Source organism: Balaenoptera borealis (genome assembly GCF_965194805.1).
Source record: "Balaenoptera borealis genome assembly, chromosome: 14".
In the NCBI taxonomy this organism is placed as follows: Eukaryota; Metazoa; Chordata; class Mammalia; order Artiodactyla; family Balaenopteridae; genus Balaenoptera; species Balaenoptera borealis.
The window spans coordinates 28,846,010-28,862,783 of record NC_138875.1 but is presented as its reverse complement, the minus strand read 5'-3'; the positions used below and the strand labels follow the sequence as shown (position 1 = coordinate 28,862,783).

General features: G+C 43.7%; 1 protein-coding gene across 5 annotated transcripts in view; it reads left to right on the top strand.

Moving 5' to 3' along the window:
• The first annotated feature begins 5,244 nt into the window (after window positions 1-5,244).
• Window positions 5,245-16,774, top strand: part of SETBP1 (SET binding protein 1) — a 383,472-nt gene continuing 371,942 nt past the window's right edge. For all 5 annotated transcript variants that reach the window (XM_082355670.1, XM_082355669.1, XM_082355668.1 and 2 more), the window contains exon 1: window positions 5,245-12,008. The gene's annotated coding sequence lies outside the window, so the exon portion shown is untranslated. The remainder of the gene's footprint in view (window positions 12,009-16,774) is intronic.

Sequence of the window (16,774 nt, the reverse complement as noted above, 5' to 3'; positions counted from 1 at the left end):
CTATTCCTGTACTAATACTTGACAGGACTCACTGCCCATTCTGACTACCAGAGTCCCTCCATTTGAGTTTCAGAGCCAGAGATACTTTCTTGAGCATCACCACTCTACAGTGGGTTCAGAAGACTCCACTTTAGCTTTAATCTCTATTATGACTACCATTTCTAATGAACTGGTTTGATCTGGGTCCCTTTCTTACTCTGACAATCTCCTCTTTCTCCCAAGCCATGAACAGATCTCGCAGATGTTACCTGCAGAGTTCTGCTGCCCTGGATTCACATTCATCAAGCTCTGCCTACCTGTTGGCACACCCACAACTTTATCTTTGACCCTTTATAGAAGTTGTGACTAAACATTTATATCTCTGTTGGACGCTTGCCCTGCCTATATGGCTGATCCACTGCTTTCAGGGGGCTTCCCCCCCAAAGTCTGCCACACCTTCTGAACAGATATAACACTAAGCTTGACCCTTTTCAAACCTATCCTGGCACAACTAATAAATATATGAATCTTTAGATAAGAAATAGAATTGCTTTTTATCAGTCTTGTGTCTGAACTAGCGAAAATGCTTAGTCACCACTTTCACAAGGAGGCACCCTTATTTAAAGAACAGCATTATATAAACAAGCCAATGCTTATCTTATGCACTAAGGTTAAACAAAATTAAATTTTATTAATTTGCTCATTTCATTTATCCTTTGTTCTTTCAAACTTGAGTATATTAGTTTGAGATAATAGTATTATGTGTCACAACTCTGCAACTATATACAGGTTGCTCCCATGGTTAAAGCGTTAGATACAGATAGTAATAATCTCCAAAGGATGGTATATCACCATAAGCAGAATTTTCAGTTACCTGAAGAAATGATAGTTCATACAGAAGACAGAGAAGGATAATCTAACACTACTATATGTAAAATTGACAAACAAGGACCTACTGTATAGAAGAGGCAACGATATTCAATATCTTGTAATAACCTATAACGGAAAAGAATCTGAAAAAGAATATATATATATGAATCACTTTGCTGTACACCTGAAACTAACACCTAACACAACATTGTAAACCAATTATACTTCAATTTTTAAAAAAAGATAATCTAGGTGGGTAAGATAAGTGGAAACTATTCCCATCTGCCTATTTGCCATCCCGTTAACCACTGTGCTTAGTATTTTATACACATTATCTTATTGTCTAGAGAGAAGGAATTGACTGTTGAGAAACTGAGAACTAGGATGGAACTACAAATACACACACAAATAATTTAATTGGTTGTAGAAAGTCTTAGGGCCCGATGGACATTCATCCTGCATGCCAGTTTCTTCTAATTTTAAATAGCAGATGATACAGATTGATTACAGACAATATAATCAAATATGGGTACCCAAATATTGTCTACAAGGGAAATCATTTACTTATAATACTATGGGAGATGTTCAGAAAATGATTGCCTTGGTAAAATTAACTGAGGATCTGAATAAGCAAAGTTGTAAGTTATTGTACTTGGTCATCATTTCTGATTGAACTTAGAATCATCTTGAATCAACTTCTCTGCAGACCTGAAACTAAAGCTTGTGAGTTCCTGTCTAGATTGAGAGTGCCTCCCATGCTGAGATGGTATACTACCCTTCTTTATACATCTCATAGTGCTTATCATTATGCCCTACACCCAGTGGCTTGCAAGGTGGATGGATGAATCCTATATCTTTCAATATGAATATATGACATTATAATTGATTTTGCTTTACCAACTGTTTTCAGAAATATCCGACATGCAAGTTCATACTTACAGCTAATTCTTTACTTCTCTAAATATTTTTTCTTCTACTTTCCTCTAATATGTCTTCTTACTCTCAATTATTACAAGACAAAAATTAGAGTAATTGCTGAGAGAATATCAGTCTAACCATGAAGCATTCAACCCTATTTTCTTTCCTCTGGGCTACAATTTGGAGTAAAAATGGACAATCACAAAAGTATATGCCAAATTATTTTCTCAAAGAGAACATGCCCAAATCTCCCTGTTTTGGAGGTTCATGGGTATGCCCATTTGGTGAACCTCCTAATTCTTTGTTCTCTTTTTTCCTAGTCTGAGTTGGTCTGCAGAGGGTACAGCTAAAGCCCAGGCAGCTGAGTATAATGGGAAGGGCTCTGGAATTGCCAGTCCAGTGTGCTGGTTTCTAAACCTGGCTTTGTCACCTGCATGGAAATTTGGGAAATTTATCAGTTTATCTTTCTGGTTCTCAATTTTGTCTCATCTCTAAAATGAATTTCTTGGTCCAAATGATCCCTAAAGGACCTGCCAGCTCTATAATTCAAAGTTTTAATGTTACTATGATTTTTTTTATTAAGAAGGTTGAAATCAACAAGCTCATTCAATACATTCTAAAGAGGTGATTTAAGGAACATCCAGGTGTCTCTGTGCTGCTTCCTGGCTACACAGTATTGCAATAGAGCAGCTGTATGGGTCTGTGAATAAGAGGGTGGGCTCTGGACTCAGACTACTGAGCTTCAAAGCCCAGTTCCACAAACTAGTGCTGTAACTTTTTTTTTTTTTTTAACATTTATTGGAGTATAATTGCTTTAAAATGGTGTGTTAGTTTCTGCTAGTGCTGTAACTTTGAGCACTTTATTTCAGCTTCCTTAGCTGGTTCCATTTCATGGCCCTTGTGCTGAATCATTTGCAACTGGGTTTGAACCAAAGCCATTTTGAAGATCTGTCTAGTGTCAAGATCCAGAGCACTATATTTGATAGGTGTACTGATATTAATAGCTTAACTATCAAGGGGCAAAGAGGGATTCTGTGGATTCCAACTCAAGTATAGAATGAACCCATTGGTGAAGAAGCATGGCTCAAATTAATGTTTACCCAAGCTGTCCTCCCCATATGAGCATTAGGTCTTTCTAATGTTCGTATGACGTTGGTCAAGCCAGGAGACAACTCCAAACAGCAATAATGAGCTGACACTTCCACCTGCTTACAATTTATCACATGGTAAAACTGAGCTACCCATACTGAACTACCCAGCTTCCTCTTGATCTATGTCCTATTTTTTTTTTCAGGCAGTTCAAGTTGACTGTAAAGGTTTCTATTTTAACTGTAGCTTACTTGGATTTCTTTTTCTTTTCAACTCTTAGTTTCATAGCATCATGTGGATAGACAGCACTTTAAAGATCATCTCACCTAATCTCTTTCCTATGAGGGAATCCCTTCTGCAACTTCACATTTGTCAGTAGCAGGCACAGTTTGTATTATCTCTTGTATTTTTAATTTACTAATTCACATGTAATCTTGTCTGCCAAAATTTGATTGCAGGCTGCATGAGGTCAGGGAAAAGCTGCGTACAGAAGATTCTCCTGCTATTAGTAGATAGAGCTGGCCTTGGGCAAGAGGTTAAGAATGAGTCAATCTAGTCTTCAGGTTCAACCACTAAGAAATGAAGAGGCTGGAATGACAGTCGGGTTCTAACATTGCCTGGGTCTCTTTTGCTAGGCTGAAATTTCTCAAGGTAAAGGACATATCTTAATAGTTTTTGTATGCCTAGTACAAAGTACAGGTCAAACACAGTAGGTTCTCTATGAAAGTTTATTGACAAAAAACTATGCTATGTATCTTCTGTACTTTTTTATAGTATCTAGCATAATCTTGGCCACATACGTCTTTTCATACATTATCTCATTTAACTGCACTTAATCCTCACTAAAACCCTAAAGATTTGATGCTACTAGGAGTAGGCATATTTTTCAGATGAAGAAGATCAAGTCTTCTAGAAGTAGAAGATCAAGAAGAAGATCAAGGTTACTAGAAGTAGCCTGTCTAGTTTTTCTCAGAGTGAGTCAAACCCAAGCCTGTCTAACCTCAAAGCTCAAGTTCTTCCCATGTTGCAAGATGACCTTGGTGCTGGAAACCTAAGTTTTCTGAGAGTTTTAGCTCTTCATTCTAAATATTCCTGGAGTTCAAGTCCAGCCCAGACCCCATCATAGATACATTCCCTATAGTCCTCCTGAAGAAATGCTTAAGGCTGCAGAGGCATGTGTGTGCCAGCCCCTTGGCCACAGTCATGGGTCCCAGGAATGTCCCTTTGATGCACTGGGAGGCAATCAGATATTTTTCTATGAGGATATGGAATCACAGAAAGGATGGCAGGTGAGGGTTTTCATGGAGGATAGGGTAAACTAAAGTCAGATAAATGCCAAAGTTGTGAAGGAGCAAAACGAAGCATCTTGCAGAGAGAATTTGTCTCTGAAAGGATAAAACGGATAGATAGATAAAAAGAGGCACAGACAAGAGACAGTGTGACCCTGGAGAGGGAGAGAGAGAGGAGCTGCCTGGCAACTTCCCAGTTCCCACAAGGCCTGGTATACTTCCTATTTTTGCCTTCCATGAGGTTTCTCTTTAGCCTTTCAATAAATTCCCTTCAATATAAACAAGCCATCCTTACAACACATTTCTGTGCATACCTCTGTCTGTTTTGGCCCAAGTAGGTGGATTTTTAGGGGCAATGAAGAGCCTACATCCCCTGTGGTATTCCTCCCAGATCTCCTTTCGGCTCCTGTGCCATACACAGTGATATCAACATAAATTCCTTATAGCTGGGCTCCTAAGGCTCAGTTAAGAATTGGGAACATTCCAAATCTTGCTGCAGATGTGGGGCACTCTGAAATCACAGTGAAAAAAATGTGCCAGGGAGCCAGAAAACCCAGAAGAATGCTCCTTCCCCCACATTTCAAGTAGTGAAAGCTGGTCTCTTGGAGCATCTGCAGAAAGAACCACATGATAAGAAATCTTCCTGTAGTGAATTTCTTGCAACCAGGAAGGCAAGGATTCCAAAACTGCAATCCAGTCATTGTCAGACCTGGAATTCCCTTCCTGGGACAATTACATTTTGTTCCTGCTTAGCTCCTTGTTGCTTAGCAACCACAGTAGCATAAGGGGAAGCCACTGGAGAGAAGAGCCCTTTCCAAAGTGGGGCTGGGGTGGGAGTAATCAGGAGTAGAAATTGCCTTCTCACTTCCTAGAAGAGAGAAAAATACATTGTGATCCTCAGAGGGGGTAGAATTAGGCTGCATCCAGAGGCAGTCATTTAAATGTCCACATCATATTTAATTATCAAAACCAGTATTTGAACAGAATTATTTAACTTGCAATGTAACTTTATATCTGATATTTCCTGTAAGACTCATGATGATTGATACCTTAGGATAAGATTATGGTTCTCAAAAAAAAAAAAAAAAAAAAAAAGATTATGGTTCTCAGTTTATACATGAAGAAACTAAGGTAGAGGGGGCTGAAATAATGTCTTCAGCTTCACCCAGCCAGTTAATGGCAGAACAGGACTAGAGTCCAAGTTTACCAGTTTCTATCTCTCCACTGTAGCTTTTATTGATTGATTGATTCCTTTTTTCATTTTTCATGATATAAAACCAATGTTAATCTAATATACATGGATAAGCCTGATGGTGTTAAAATATTAGAATTTTTAAATAATTATTGCTCCAAACTCACCCCATACCCTTCACTGTATCATCATCCTGTCCCTCCTGAACCTCCAAAGGGTCCAAAAACTAAGGATATATCAACTGGCTGAGCAAGGCCATGTGTCAGTATATATTCTGACCAATTAGCTCCATGTCATATTGACTGTTAAATATTTTTGACATTCCATGAACTCTTACTGGACGTACACTGGGCTCCAGGTACAATTTTATTCAGTGACGATACAGAGGTATGATGCAAAGCCCTTGACCTCAAGCAGTTCACAGATTGTGGTTGGGGGAAGTGAAAAATAAGGGTATACAATCTTTTCCTGAACACTTCTCATGGCACGGAGCTCATTTCTATTTAAGATGATCTGTTCTCTTAGGTCCAATCATGGAATCATCTTACGTTCCATTATATTGAGCTGAGATTTGCCTCCTCATTACCTGAGCTGATTGGTGCTTGCTATGCCCTATAGAGCAGAGTCAAACAAACTAATTCTTATTTTCCCAAAATGTTTTTCTTACATTTAAGGACAGCTTTCACATCCCACTCTGACTGTTCCCAATATATTCTCACTGTCCTATTGGGACTCTCTTGTGTCCCGGAGTCAAAAATGGAGAGAATTCTACAGCTGGCTTGGTCCTCAGAAGACTTTAAGATACCCTTCCTTTTTCAAAAGTGGGATCCTAGAGTCAGAGAGATGAGAGGACTTTCCAAATAAGCTTAGAAGTTAGTCTCCTTAACAATTTGGTCTGTGGTCTTTTCATTACATCATTGGAACATACTCCCAATCTTTACATTTCCAGAATTGCCCCCAAACTCCAAAAATCACTACAATTCACTGTGGCTGTCACCTCCGTTGGTTAGGTACAACTTCTTTAATGCTACCTAACCTAAGAGGATAGGAGCTTTCTAAGTATCCTGATCACATTGTGGGGCATGCCCTTTCTATTGGGTCAGTGATTATCAATGCTGGTTGCATATTAGAAGCACCCAGGGCATTTATTATTATTAAGACCAATTAAATCAATATGGGTCTCAAGCATCAGTAATTCCCTCAGGTAATTCTGGTTCACAGTAAGTGTTGAGAAGCACTACATTAGATAATACTACTTCATTTTCTAAAAAGGTGAGAATCAATACAGTATTTGAACTGAAGAAGGGAAGATGACTGGCTCTGAGGATTTGATTATACAATTTGATCTCAACTTCTTACAAAGGAATAATGGATGCGTTTGACTCATTTCTTTCTACCTTTAGTTTCAGAGATGTGAAAATGACATGACCAACCTTTGTACTTTGAACTACACATTGCTTGTATATATGCCTTTTATCTAGCTCTCAAGTCATGTAGGGACATGATTAACTTGCAGCTCCTTGCCGTATCTCTGGTGTGGAGCCTGGAGTGAGGGGGTACTATTACGGTCATTTTACCAGTTAGTCACAGGGATGCCTAAAGCATAGAGCAACAGCCCAGCTGGCAGCAACTCAGTTATTTGGTGATATCAGGGGGACATTTATTCTTGCCTATATTTATTGACATTGCGTGTGCAAGGAACAGCCCTGTCCTCAAAACTTTTATCTTTGGTTGGAAAAACAGGTTATAGGGGAAAAAAAGGTATATGTGTAAAAAGTGGAAAAAGAAATGTGGATGTTAAATAGATATTGGGTTGGCCAAAAAGTTCGTGTGGTTTTTTTCCATAAGATGGCTCTAGTAGCACTTAGTTGTCAGGAACTTCGTTCGAAACAATTTTGTTAGATTGTATTGTGACAACTGTCATATCAGCATGCATTTAATAAAAACTTATCAAAATTGGTGAATTTCTGTGTAGCCATTTTAATATTGAGGATGGAAGAAAAAAGCAACATTTTCGGCAATATTATGCTTTATTATTTCAAGAAAGGTAAAAACGCAACAGAAACGCAAAAAAAAAGATTTGCGCAGTGTATGGAGAAGGTGCTGTGACTGATCAAACATGTCAAAAGTGGTTTGTGAAGTTTCGTGTTGGAGATTTCTCGCTGGACGATGTTCCACGGTCAGGTAGACGAGTTGAAGTTGATAGCAATCAAATTGAGACATTAATTGAGAACAGTCAATGTTATACCACGCAGGAGATAGCTCACATACTCAAAATATCCAAATCAAGCGTTGAAAATCATTTGCACCAGCTTGGTTATGTTAATCACTTTGATGTTTGGGTTCCACATTAGTTAAGTGAAAAAAACCTTCTTGACCGTGTTTCCACATACGAATCTCTACTTAAACATAATGAAAACATTCCATTTTTAAAACAAATTGTGATGGGCGATGAAAAGTGGTTACTGTACAATAATGTGGAATGGAATAGATCGTGGGGTAAGTGAAATGAACCACCACCAACCACACCACAGGCCAGTCTTCATTCAAAGAAAGTGGTGTTGTGTATATGGTCGGATTGGAAGGGAGTCCTCTATTATGAGCTCCTTCAAGAAAACCAAACAATTAATTCCAACAAGTACTGCTCCCATTTAGACCAACTGAAAGCAGCACTGGATGAAAGGCGTCCAGAATTAGTCAACAGAAAACATATAATCTTCCATCAGGATAATGCAAAGACCACATGTTTCTTTGATGACCAGGGAAAAACTGTTACAACTTGGCTGGGAAGTTCTGATTCATCTGCCGTATTCACCAGACATTGTACCTTCGGATTTCCATTTATTTTGATCTTTACAAAATTCTTTTAATGGAAGAAATTTCAATTTCCTGGAAGATTGTAAAAGGCACCTGGAAGAGTTCTTTGCTCAAAAAGATAAAAAGGTTTGGGAAGATGGAATTATGAAGTTGCCTGAAAAATGGCAGAAGGTAGTGGAACAAAGTGGCGAATACGTTGTTCAATAAAGTTCTTGGTGAAAATGAAAAGTGTGTCTTTTATTTTTACTTTAAAACAGAAGGAAATTTTTGGCCAACCCAACCCATAATAAATGTGCAGCAATTCTCAAGAAGATATGGTTTATGACTTCACCCTTCTACTATTTCTGCATCTGTGCTCTGTGTACTTTGTAAACATCTCCTTTCTGATATTTCCATATATTAGATGTAGTTAGAAGTTTGCATGTCAGTCTCTCCCACTGGGTTGTGAATTCTGAGTTTGAATCTCTAGTTGCTACCATCTTGTCTGGTATAATTCATGCTACATAATTATTTGCTGAGTGACTGCAAGATGCTGACATTGGAGACTGTAGGACTAAGAGATGTGTGTTGTGTGTATTCCCGTCAGCTGCTCAGATTGCCCCTTTATTTTCTCAAGGATCCTGGGGCATTGGGAATAGGTATCTTAAAATTGCATGGCACTAATTTTCAGACCAACTTCTTTACCAGTTTCGGACTTTCTGTGTTTTAGGATTTGGTTCTCAGATAACCAAAAAGTGGCCTACTAGGGAAAGAAGATAAGAACTCCTGTGATATTTAGCTAGGATTTGAATACAGGTCCCATTCCATCAATAAACATATTGTCCAGGGGTGTGGCTTTAGTTTTTTCAGGAATCCCTTATTATTATATACAAAAATTATATTATTATATTATTAATGTTATTATATGCTTAAAATTTAAAATATATCCAAAATACAGTATATGTAATGCATATTAGTATATGTAGATGTACATATATATATGTGCATATGTATGTGTGCTTTATATATAGCTATATAAAACAAAGAGTGAGAAGACCCCCCTTTCCTTCCCCTCCTCCCACCCTCATGATCAAAAAATGGGCTACATGTATGGAAGGAACATTGACTGAGAAGTCACAGGACATAGAGTCTGTTTATGGCTTTGCCTTAACTTAATGACTTGGAGCAGTCCACTGCATCTCTGTCTCTGTTTCCTCAATTTTAAGATGATGGGGTTTGACAAGGTGATCTCTCAGGTAAACGTTTACTGCACCATAATGCTGTAGACTTACCATCTATTATAGTGAATTTTTAATATGCCATGTGCTCTCTGAGCTGCTCTTCAAAGAAACACAACAACACAGGATGGAAGACCCTGTAAATATGCTAAGGTTAAGAAGGGAAGGGACTTGGGCAACAAGCTTTAGTTCTGGCTCAGATGACACCAGCCAGCCAAATGCTCATGGGCAAACCCTTCTGATTTCTGGAGCTCAGTTTCTCCATCTGGAAAGTGTAGGCAAAAACCCACATGCTATCTTAGTCCTCTGGGGGCTTTGGTATAGGATTTCAGAAATCTAGGTACAGAAGGAATCAGGCAAGGTCATCTGATTGCACAGAATCTTTGTTTTTGACATCAAAATTTGTGCCTAGATCTTTATTTCTATTATCAGTTCATATGCCCTGCTGAGTTTTTTTCTAATTAAACATTACCTTCTCACTAATAAAAACAATACTCCAGTATAGGGGTAACAGAAGACCTATTGAAACATTGCTCTAACAGAGGTCTTGCAGTGATGAGTAATAGAGGAAACGTTTTTGGCCAATCAGAACATTTCTCTGAAAAAAAGAAGACAGCAAGGGCACTTTGGTCAGAGGGCAGTGATCTGTTCAGAATCAGACTGAAGCTGATCCAGGGACATGGACCAGGATGGGAGTTATGGGGTCCTCAGAGCCAGTCTCCGTTGCTGTACTTCATTACATAGTTCCTGTGAAAAAGAGTGATGAGAGTGAAGAAGCTCTGTGACAGAATTCACACGAGCAGGCGACCCAGGTCTTCAGTGGCTGATGTGCTTGGTGGGAGTCATTCCCAATCACTACCAAATCATTCCTCAATCCAAAGTCCCAGAACTCTCAATATAAAACGTGGTAAGCAGGAGTTCTCCCACAATCCAAGTTTTGAGTAAACTCTACACAAGGTCTTTAAGCAAAACCACTTGCAAACCTTCCTGAATCTCTATCTGTCCTATAATGTAGACACACCCCTGAGGGGTTACATTCCTCAGTTGCCTGGGGTTGCAACTGAGTGGCCTGAATAGGTCCACTTTTGCAGCCCCAATACAAATAGTCAAAGAGATTAAAATACCACCATATTTTGTATGAACTGAAGACATTCCACCTTATTCTTTTCACCATCTTTAATAGAGAATTGCATGCCAACGTCATCTCTCAGTGTCTTTCCCCTCATCAGCTGTCGAATTTTTGTGAATAACGAGAAAATGCACATAAGCATCTGAATGCATACATGTCGCTTAACAAAAATATAACCCCCTGAAATGTAATTACCAGGTTAAAAAAATGCACCCAGTTTCAGAGCCTATCACATCTCGCGCCTCGGCGCGCAGTTCCACCAACACTGCTCCTGTTGTGTCAGATAGTGGCAGTGTTGAGCCCGGGAGCCGGTGCCGAGCCCGCGGCGGTCCCCGCGGCAGCCCAGTCTCCGCGGCGGACTCCGGCGCGCAGAGCCACTGGGCCTCGAGGGCGTAGGGGAGCGGGAGGGGCGCGAGGGCGGCGAGGGGTCCCCGGTCCGCCTCCACGAAGTGTTTTCCTTCTCCCCGGGCACAAGCCCCACTCCCTCCAATTGATCGAAATTCACAGAAATTCACTGCAGGAGGGTGAAGGGAGAGGTCGCTCGCCGGTTACCGGCTGTGCCTCCCCCGGCTCAAGTCGGGGAAGCGGCCCCCGATCGGTTGGGCGAGCGGTGTGGGTTCCCGCACCCCCTCCGAGGCAGATCGCGGGGTGGCTGTCCCCGTTCGGCTCCGCCGCGCTGCCGCTCCGATCCTCCCCCTCCCCCGCCCGCGCCCTCCCCCTTCCTTTCACTAGGACTCCGGGACTCGGGAGAGGGCGCGGGAGGCAGCCACTCGGGCCCGACCCCACTCCAGCGCTCGCCGGGGACGCGGGCGGGTGGCGAGGGGACGCGGCGGGGGCGCGGGGCGGGCGCGGCCATGGAGCGGCGGCGGCGGCGGCGGCGGCAGCACTAGCGACCGCGGGCGGACAAGCTGGCGAGCTGGGCCGCCCGGCGCCGCGGACCGAACTGCACAGCTCAGCAAAAGCGCCCTCGCCCTCCGCGCGCCGCCTCCTGCGAGCCCGAACCCGGCAACATTTTTTAAGGCTCCAATCCATCCTTTGAAGAAAAGAAAAAAAAAAAATAGCATTGATTGGAGAGACTGGGATATATATAATTTGGGGGGGTGGGGGGGCTCCTGCTAAAATTAGCCAGGCCCGCGGCGCGCGGTGTGCGAGTGTGTGCGTGCGGGCGTGTGTGTGTGTGAATGTGATTACTCCAGGACTCCTCGGGCTCCGGAGACGCCATTTTCCCCCTTGATATCTCTCTCCGTAAATCGGTGGCGCGGCGCAGGCGGCCGCGCCGGGCGGGAAGCGCGGGGCCGGCCGGGGCGCCCGCCGCTCGCCTCCGCCTCCGGGCGCCCGGGGGCCCCGGCGCCCCCCGAGCGAGGGTGGCCAGCCCGCGGCTCGCCGTGTGACAGATGCTCATCGCCATGGAGTTGCCGCAGCAGCACCTTCGGGGGCTCGGGCGAGCGACGGGAGCCGGGATCTGAGCGAGCGCCGGGGCCAGCGGAGCCGGAGTCGCCGGGACGTGGGTGAGCACGCGCGGCGACCTTGGCCCGGGAGCCCGGCGCCCAGCCTCCAGCCACGCCGCGGGCCGCCGCACGCTCGGGGTCGGGGGCGGTGTGTGTTCCCTGCATGAAAAAGTTAAAGCTGCCTCGCCGGGGCTTTGACTTTGCACCGATGGGAAGGGGGAGACCGGGCCGAAGGGGCGGGATGCCGGTCCCGGCGAGGCTGCCGGGGATGGGCGCGATTACGGCCCGCCGGCGGTGGGCAGAGATGCTGGCTCATTTGAAGTGACTCGTTGGTGGCGGCGAGGGTGGCAGCGCCGGGCTGGAGGTCTGGGACCTTATTGAGTTTGGCCTAATCTGATCCCCCCCCCCCCGCGCCCCCCGACTCCGGCCTTCTGCCTCCCCACGCCTTTTGCACCCTCCCTCCGTCCGGCCGCTGACTGCCTGCCGGGGCTGGCGGGTTTGGCGTTGGCGGAGTGGACTAGAGAGGGGGAGGGGGGAGGGAAAGGGGTGGGAAGGCGGCAGGATATTTTTTTCTCTCCCTCTTTGTAACTTGCAGGTTAAGTGGAGCTAGAGAGCTACATTGTATCTAGTTAGATTTTTTTTTTTGGGGGGGGGGGAAATGTATCAGAATCTAACGTGTCGTTAATAGAAAGAAGAACAGGGAAGAAGTGGTCCAGCCGGCGAAGGTTGGTGTGTGCTTGCGTCGTGGCTCTGTTAGTCTTTTTCTTAAAATCTTAATCAATGGATCTGAGTCTCTTTCTCGTGCTCTCCGGTTTTGGGACTCTGAAAAGACAGGAATTCCCTTAAAAGCAGACGAATGCCTTTTTTGAAAGCACGCATTGTGTGTGTTTCTAGAGGAGCCGTGGTCTTGGGAATTAACGACAGGCTTCCCCGTTCGGTGGTTTCCAGTGGGAAATAACTCCTGAAAGGGAACACTTCAGTATCGATTTATTGTTTTTGTCTTTCAAACGATTATCTCTTTGACTAAAATACTGTAGGAGAAGTTCCACAGAGACAAAGTCAGGTAAACTGGACTGGGCAGATCTTTAGCAAGATGGTGATAACGCTGATGCTGTTTTTGGTGTCTATTTGTGATGGAAGCATTGTTGAGTAATAGCAATTTCTGATCGGTAGAGCATGCTGGCTCTACAAAAATAAGGAACTACCGAAATGCTGTCTTCCAGTCCCCGTCCCCTACAGGCTGCACACACCCCTCCTCTCACAACCCACACCAGTTACAATTCTGAAATAGGATCCAACTGGAAGTATTTTCTTTGGAGATCGGAAAGTTAGGCAGTTGGAAGTATGAGATGAGGCTAGAGGTACTGGGAGTGTGGGGAGCGGGTTCTTATTGCCCCTTGATGCTGCATTTCTTCTTTATGTGTGTCTCTGTGGGTTCTGAGGGTGTGTATGTTGGTCTAGGAGGACTGTTCAGGGAAGGATTTCCGATTCGTTTCCGCTTCAAATAAACTGTCCTGATAATCTCATGGTTGACATCTAATGCTAAAAGGCCAATTTGTGTTTCTCTATATCCCTGCAGAAGCTCTCCTCCGAAAGGGCAGTTTATTTTGGAATTCTACCACAGCTACTTTTCCTTCCAAGCCTCCCCGTCCCCTTCACCACTATCCACACCTTTTTTCCTAAAGTTAGTTGGAGTCTATGGTCTTTATGGAGATATTAATATTACTTATTTTCCTCTTACATTATTTGTTATTCTCTTCCTTTTCATTCCTTTACTCTTCATCCTGTTTTTCTTCTTTTTCTGTAGTTTTATGCAAAAACTAACTTCATAAAGTCGCTATTGCCAAAACTATCTGGCAGTCCTGCCCCATCTTTTACCCTCCTGTAGTTTACACAGGTAAATCAGATGTGCCCTTCCCAATCCATCCTTATCCTCAAAACGTGTGTGTGTGTGTGTACGTGTGCACACGCACGCTCGTGTGTTTTGGAGGGGCTGGAGTCGTTTAGGAAAGAAGGACGTGGAGAGGAGAGGAAGGGTGTTGTTCTATGCAGGCCACATCTGCAACACTGGGGCCAGACCAGGATGGTCTGGGAGAGTTATCCTCACACACCCCAGTTGGATGTTGTCTGGCTGGGATGGGGAGGCGGAGCCAGCTGTCCAGGGGCCTGTGAGGGAGGAGAAAGTTTGTAGCACTTTAAAATGTAGCCAGTTTACAATCCCAGGTCACTCCCTCCCCTTTCTCCTGCTTTCCGTGGTTTCTGCCATCCCAAGACTAGTGCAGGGAGGCGTGATCTCTTTTGCCCTGACTTGGAAGTCCCAGGTTTCAGTTAAGCTGAAGATGCAGTATTTTCCTCTGTACTTAATTGCTTTGCCTGCTACCAAAGAAGGGCTTCAGGACAAATCAGAAGAGTATGGTTAAACACAGAGTATTTGCAAACTCCAGGGTATGTAGCCTGAGAATATAGGAGACCAGGTACTCAGAAAGTGCTGCTTTGCACACCATCTCCCCTCCCCCGTTAAGGAAATAAAAGTCTTAGTCTTTGGGAGTTGAATTGGTGTTAGAGCTGGGCTCTGGGAGCTGCTAGCCACTATAGTAACCTGAGCGGGGCTGGGGGGAGGAGGTGGTGAGTGAATGCTATTGGGAGCCAGAGGAGGGAAACAGACTTGTCTCCCTTAGCAGGGAAAATAGATGTGTCATTGGAATAAACAAATTGGAGGTGGGGGATGGGATGGCTTGTAGTGAACATAAGGAGGAGTGGCTGAGAGGCAGTGATGTGGTTCGGAAGGGGGCCACTTATAGCTTGGGAGAAAATATCAACTGCCTTATATATTCACGAATGGGCTAGGCAAGTGAAGGAGTGTAATCCAATCTTTCGTGTGTTAACATCAGAACATCCCATAGGAAGGCACTGCTGGCAGGCCCAGTTCTGGACTTCACACAGGGGAGGCCTAGGGGTGTACCTGAGTGAACCAAGGAGCCCCTTTGGTGCCACGAGGGCTTCTGGTTCTGTGAGTGCATTATTCATGGCAAGCTAGTTTGTAAATCACCTGACCTAAATGAGGGCTGGGGGCAAAGAGAGAACAGTGCTTGGAATCTTTGTAGAAAGTTTACTTGAAAATGGTCAGTGGGGAGAGGCAGGAGTTTGCTGAAGAAGAAATAAATAGGTAGGCACTTTCCCCTGGATTCTTGATTCCATTTCTGCTGTTATCTTGACTTTCAATTCCATTAGGAGCAGAATCAATACTTCTCTGGCACAAAAAAATGTATCTCTAGGAGGGCAGAGTTCTTTCAACCTGGTCATTATTTTTAGTTGTACTTTAGTCTCTGCTCTGAAGCTTCTATACGATATGCAAAAGGAGGAAGATGAGAGGTGGCTGACTGGCTGGAACATCCTTTCTGAAATCTTGTAGAGACACTGAAACTTGGCTGGGCCTCAGCCGCCCAGAATGCCAGTTTTTCCCTTGAAGACTTGAAGTTTTAATTGAAACCAGATAGCTATCAAGAGTGGACCTGGCCAAACAAAACCTTGTTTTCTTCACTGCTCAGGAATGGGAAATAAATAATTTTTTGCTGATGGCATTTCAAGTTGCTTCAGTTTTGCTCCTGCCAGAAGAATGGGGTAAATTATTATTAACACATTAACATTGTAAGAAGTTGCAGTGCCTTAAAAAATGAGATAATGCTACCAAGTTTGCTCAGAGACCCACTGTGTGGGAGAGGTCTATTTGGGGGTGGAGGTGGAGACAAGAGGCTGCTCTTGTCCTGGACGGGTGGCAGCACTGCCCTGAGAAAAGGAGGCTCATAGAGTCCTGGCCACATGTCACTGTGCTTGGTCCTTGGGTTCCTGTGAAGAAGTGAGCAAAACAGTCCAATTCCATTGCTATCCTATGGTATATTGTGAAACCTGGTGAGCTTCCCAAAATGTTTTGGGTCAGGATTGAATAAGGAGTACAGCCATCAGACCTATTGCCATAGGTGTGAGCTTCATTTAGGGTTGTTTCTAAATGAAACCCTGGTGTTTCACAAACTCTCCATGAAGTTGCAGACACTTTGGACAGCCAAAGGCTTGATAAGTGCAGAAAAGTAAACACCAAGATGCCCGCAGAGTGTACTACTTCATGAATGCAGGGGAAAGATGCCAACTTATATTCTTGTTTGGCTTTAAGTATTTATTTCTGTTTTCACTTAGCCTACTACTAGATTCTTATGCCTCCTTAGACATACCAGGTAGGGGCGATAGGAAGTTTTGGGGGAAACTGGTGACCTTAGATAACCGAGTCCAACTTAGTGGCCCTTACATTTCACATCTGGAATTTTTCAGAGTCAGGTCAGAACAGCTTCCCTTTCAGAGTTGGTTTTTTACCCCCTTAGAGAGTACCATCTAAGGTTGAGGAAACATTATTTTTTTAATGGCCTTTGGTTTGGAAACCTGCAGTTGACTTCCTATCCAGTTCAGAGCAAATAATGCCAGGGTCAAATGGAGAATGTGAGCAGCCCTGAAGTCCACAGGATCTCTTGGGAGGAAGCAGCTACCCCTCCCCAGGAGCTAATGATGGACTGTGATCTGCAGATACATGAGAAATAATTACAGGCAAAGCCAGCTGAGCTAACCCCCAGGCAGGCAGAGGCTTCCACCTTTCCAAGCGCTGGGAAGGGAGAGGGGATGAATGGAGAGCAGATAAGAGTTTCAGAACTTTGCCAGCTTGGAAAAATGTTTCTTTGACCCAACTTATCTTTTCCTATCAAAACATACTCCTTTTTATATGCATGGCACTTTTTTCTTTTCAAAAACATCTTTATACCACATCTGCCCCCTTGATTTTC